This window comes from Lutra lutra, chromosome 3, assembly GCF_902655055.1.
Source record: "Lutra lutra chromosome 3, mLutLut1.2, whole genome shotgun sequence".
NCBI lineage: Eukaryota > Metazoa > Chordata > Mammalia > Carnivora > Mustelidae > Lutra > Lutra lutra.
Genome location: NC_062280.1, coordinates 81,110,547 through 81,116,489, shown reverse-complemented (window position 1 = coordinate 81,116,489; position 5,943 = coordinate 81,110,547). Strand labels below are relative to the sequence as shown.

Sequence of the window (5,943 nt, the reverse complement as noted above, 5' to 3'; positions counted from 1 at the left end):
AGCAAAGATCCAGATATACCCAGTTTAAAAGTGATTGCTCAAAATTATTTCTTTTTTTTTTTCATGTCTCTGGTTTTACATGATGATGCAGATCCTGCTGTTTCATTGGAATGATAAGGCTTGACACTTGAAGAAATGCAATGTGGTAAAAATTTAAAAAAAAAAAGACAATTAAAATAATATGCTTCCATTGAGGCAAACATGATGTATGCATGTGTATTTACTTATATATGAGTTTAAAATCTATTAATAAATGATTATTCAAATTAAAATGTATTAATAAATTATTATTCAAATTAATTCTTATGTGTCATCCTTGCACAGGGACCTTGCTATCTTCTCTGTACTGTTTCAATTTTAGTATATGTGCTGCTGAAACAAGCATGATTCAAATTAATTTTTAAATTAAGAAGGATACTTAAATCTAAGCTGGAAAAATAAATGAATATAAAATCCACTGAAAACATTATAAAAAACAGAACAGAAAGATTTATGACTTGAATTGACATCTATCTGTCAATGATTTAAGAATCTGCAGCTTCACTGTGGGGCTTTCTTCTGGGTTCCAAAAATATATCCACTGTCACTGGATATACCATGTAAGGCTCAAAATAAATTCATAGGAAACTACTGTATGTAGTGGCATCTTTCATATTTTATTACACCTAGCCTCCACTTATTCTTTATAATAACCTTTAAGAACTTGAACTAGTTCTCAAGGGATCGTCTTATTATTCTGCACACCTCAATCAAGTCAGTCATTGCTCAGTCCACAGTTATTCGTCCAGGAGACAGACACCTGGCCTGAAGAGACACAATAAGATCTTTTTTGATAAGGTTTTTTTTTTTTTTTTAAGTTGGCTTTTCTTCCTCCGTGATCATTGCCTCCAAATTACAGCCAGTTGTATCATCACCTATTGTTGGGAATTGTTTCAGAATTAAACTATCCAAATAAGTCAGATCCAAGATATGTAGAAAGAAAAACAGCATTTTTCAAAGAGCTGGAACAAACAATCCTAAAATTTGTATGGAACCAGAAGAGACCCTGAATTACTAAGGAAATGTTGAAAAAAAAAACCAAAAACCTGGGGGCATCATATTGTCTGATTTCAACTTTTACTACAAAGCTGTTATCACCAAGACAGCATGGTACTGGCACAAAAACAGACACATAGACCAGTGGAACAAAGTAGAGAGCCCAGATATGGACCCTCAACTCTATGGTCAAATAATCTTCAACAAAGCAGGAAAAAATATACAGTGGAAAAAAAATAGTCACTTCAATAAATGGTGCTGGAAAAATTGGACATCTATGTGTAGGAGAATGAAACTCGACCATTCTCTTACACCATACACAAATATAAACTCAAAATGGATAAAAGACCTCAACGTGAGGCAGGAATCTATCAAAATCCTAGAGGAGAGCATACATAGGCAGTAACCTCTTTGACATCAGCCACAGCAACTTTTTTCAAGATATGTCTCCAAAGGTAAAAGAAACAAAAACAAAAGTGAACTTTTGGGACTTCATCAAGATCAAAAGCTTCTGCACAGCAAAGGAAACAGTCAACAAAATGAAGAGGCAGCCCATGGGAAGGGAGAAGATATTCACAAATGACACTACAGACAAAGGGTTTATATGCAAAATCTACAAAGAACTCCTCAAACTCAACACACACAAAACAGATAATCATGTCCAAAAATGGGCAGAAGATATGAACAGACACTTCTCCAAAGAAGACATACAAATGGCTAACAGACACATGAAAAAATATTCACCATCATTAGCCATCAAGGTGATTCAAATCAAAACCACATTGAGATACCACCTTATACCAGTTAGAATGGCCAAAATCAACAAGACAGTAAACAACAAGTGTTGGAGAGGATGTGGAGAAAGGGGAGCCCTCTTACACTGTTGGTGGGAATGCAAGTTGGTGCAGCCACTTTAGAAAATTGTGTGGCGATTCCTTAAGAAATTAAAAATAGAGCTACCTTATGACCCTTCAATTGCACTACTGGGTATTTACCCCAAAGGTACAGATGTAGTGAAAAGAAGGACCATCTGTACCCCAATGTTCATAGCAGGAATGGCCACCATTGCCAAACTGTGGAAAGAATCAAGATGCCCCTCAACAGAGGAATGGATAAAGAAGATATGGTCCATATGTACAATGGAGTATTACACCTCCATCAGAAAGGATGAATACCCAACTTTTGTATCAACATGGATGGGACTGGAAGAGATTATGCTGAGTGAAATAAGTCAAGCAGAGAAACTTAAGTATCATATGGTTTCACTTAATTGTGGAGCATAAGGAACAAAACAGAGGACATTGGGAGATGGGGAGAAGTGAGATGGGGGAAATTGGAGGGGGAGACCAATCATGAGAGACTATGGATTCTGAGAAACAAACTGAGGGTTTTGGAAGGGAGTGGGGTGGGGGTTGGGTGAGCCTTGTGGTGGGTATTATAGAGGGCATGGAGTATTGCATGGAGCAATAGTGTGTGGTGCATAAACAATGAATAGTGTGTGGTGCATAAACAATGAATTTTGGAACACTGAAAAATATTAAATTAAATAAAAAATTAATATAAATCCAGAAAAAAAAAAAAACAAAAAAACAAACAAACAAAAAGCAACTTGAAGATACTGGTTCTAATGTGACTGTAGTCTGTTTAAGTCTTTGAAAATACCTGAGAGATGGATCAATTGATTATGGTTAAAGTGAGGTCTTTCTCTTACAACTGAGAAAATCTTTTCTTTTTTTTAATTTAAGCTTTATTTTATTTTTTAAGTATTCCAAGATTCATTGTTTGTGCATCACACCCAGTGCTCTAGTTAAAATCCTATCTTTACCATTCGTTGTTATCCACAGACATATTCCTTCTTCTTCCTTAATAATGGGGTATGAGGTTACTATCCTTGCCTTACTACTAACTCTGGTTTGACCTAGGATAGCCTGAGAATATCAGATCCTTTGTCTATTCATGTGAAAATACAATATTTACATCCCAGCATTTGTTGAGGATAAAATGAGTCCAATGCCTGCACTTTAATAGTAGTTCGTTATCCACCCAGGTGACTAAGAATTGCCTTTTGCTTTTGTTGGCCATTCATTACTTTTTATCATCCTGATTTGTTAAGTATATCTTGTCAATATACCATGGATCTAACAAGAAACTTAAAATCTCGGTGGCCTTCAGCCATACATGTTTCCTTTTCTCTCACATTTGAAGTCAGCAATAGCTGGTAGACCACTACAGGTTCTGCTGCATGAAGCCTTATGCTCTGACTCCTGGGCTGAAGAAGCATCCCCTCTTGGGACATACTGTTCTTGTTGCACAAGGAAATGAGTGAGTGAAGGGAAGATATGCCCACTGATTCTAAAGCATTTCCCTGGAACTGATACCCTGTTACTTCATTTACAGTTCCCAGGTGTGAATCACCAGCCAAGCCAGTCAGTGGGCCAGGAGTAAAAGTACAATTTACCTATAGGGAATCACTGAAAGCCACATGAGGACTAGGGATGTGTTATTTCCCTAGGACACAGAATAAGACAATCTACCACAACCAGGGTCCATTCCGGTCTCATCTGATTCATGGTGATAACCTTTTTACAGGACTCCATTCTATCCTGTCAAAAAAATATGTACACACATACATATACACACATACTCATACATATGTATACATATATGATTTTCTTCTTGCCTAAAACACCATTGTCTCAGCTCCTTCTTTTTCTTTTCAAGGGATATAGGGGAGAAAACAAAGCTCAAAACAAAACAATTTCACTTCACATAGTTTTGGTGACCACTCTCTCACCACTCAACAGTTGTGCTAGGCATTATTGTAATTAAATCTTTCTCCCTTAGCAAGCAAATCAACGATCTCTATCAATAATACTATTGAATGAATGTTTACATTCATGAATATTTAGCACTAAACTTAACAAATACCATGATAGAATACAATTTGGATCCCAGCAATCTTGTCATTTTCATGGTGTTATGTTTTCGACTTGGATTGAACATCTATTCATAGCTCTTACCTATTTAACTCATCACCTTCCCTATAAGCAGGTTGGGAAATGAAGTAGAGACAGCTTTCAAATTTTGGTATACCATTTCAAGAATTATCTCCCAGTGGAGTCCATAAATTCCATGGACTAACTGAGATTTTCTAAATATGTACTCTCAAGCTCTTTCTAAATATACTCTCTTCTTTTTCCAACCATTTCCTGTGTTATTGTTTTTATACCCTTGATCTTTGGTTTCACTCCACTTTATTCTTAATAAAGACTTATATTGAAACAAAGATTTCACACTGTAAAGCATGTACTGACTTGCAAGCATACTTTTAATCATTATTATAAATGTTCAGAACTCCCCACGAGATCAGTTCTCTTATTATCCATATTTAATTGCTGTGTAAATTGATTTAAAGATATATTAATTAATTTTCCCAATTCTACACAACTAGTAATCTCTAGAAGATAGCTGTAGTCTCTAAGGAGACCAGTTAAATACCCTCTTTGTTCCTTGCTTCTGTTCTAGACCAAGTGACCGAAAAGACAAGGGGCTCCTAGACAGAAGCTACATGATCAGTTTTGTTAATGGTGAAGTCTGAGTTGGAGGACATGGCTCATGTTTATAGGTAAGTAGATCTACTCATAATAAACTCTAGTGTAGGGCAGTGGTGGGCCAGGACAGATCTCAACTTAGAAGATTCACTGAAACAACTTAATATCATGGCAAGGAGGAACAAAGGAGTTTGCTTACCTCAAAGAAGTTACACCAAGAGGAAACTTAAATGAAACCAAACTATACATTCCCTCTGTTTTATTTCAAAACTATCAATGAGATATGGTTTCCTACCTCTTCACTGTCAGAATGAGTAAAATACTAAGAAACACCAAAGTCACACAATTTGTAAATCCTTTACACATTGAGGGGAGCTCAGAGGGTGGGACTCCAGAAGTGAAGAAGTAGTCCTTCCTAACAATGATTATTTCACATTTTTTCTTCTTACACTTTTCTGCCCACCCCATTATGTTTAGCTGATGACTTTGCTTCATACTTCATTGAGAAATATTAATAGCTAACACTTATACTTCCTTGGGGCCAGAAACTGTTCTAAGAGCTTTACATATATTAAATCTTTTAATGAAATGGAAGCAATCAGGCAGAAACTCCCTCTGTTACATAATGCCAAATCTACAAAACTTCTTTCCTTCTTACTTGTATAATCTTTCTTTAATAGTACAGTGGATAAACTTTTCTGCTTCTACAATGGGCCAAACACACAACTCCAAACCCATGCTCATGCTTTGGATCCAATCTGCTGTTACTTTCTCAAGAATTTTACTCTTGAAATTATTTTTATGACCAAATCTATAGTAATTTCCTTCCCCCTCAGTTACAGCTATCACTTTTCCATTTATAAAAATAATTTCCCACAAATTACATGTTTTGAAGGACCAATGAAACTCCTGTTGCCATTTCTTCAACTCTTCTTCAGTATTAATCTATCCTTTATTTACTTCTCTGTCAACCACTCCAATGACACTGATCTTACTAGATTCAACAGCTTCAATAATGTAAAATACTGTGAGTATTTTTCTCTTGGCATAGTTCTTAATCTTAGCATCATTTTTCTTTCTTTAGCACTTCATCTCTCTAAAAATATGATATGGTAGGCTGACACGGTATTATTTTCTCTTCTTTCTTTTTTTATTTTTTTACTCACTTCATTCTTTTCACCAGACCCTCTATCTTCTAACTAAATCTAAATGTTGGGATGTCCCAGAACATACTTCTAAGCCTGCCTTCCCCTAATGTTTTTAAAGTCATCTAGATTCATGCATCCTCAAAATATGTATCTTATGTAGGCTTTCCACTGCATGTTGCAAAATAGCTTTTCTAAATGCTATCTTAATA

General features: G+C 35.6%; 1 non-coding gene across 1 annotated transcript; it reads right to left on the bottom strand.

Moving 5' to 3' along the window:
• Nucleotides 1-278: 278 nt before the first annotated feature.
• Nucleotides 279-385, bottom strand: LOC125096596 (U6 spliceosomal RNA). The gene has a single exon (XR_007126275.1). It is a non-coding gene; the product is annotated as a U6 spliceosomal RNA (small nuclear RNA).
• Nucleotides 386-5,943: the final 5,558 nt, after the last annotated feature.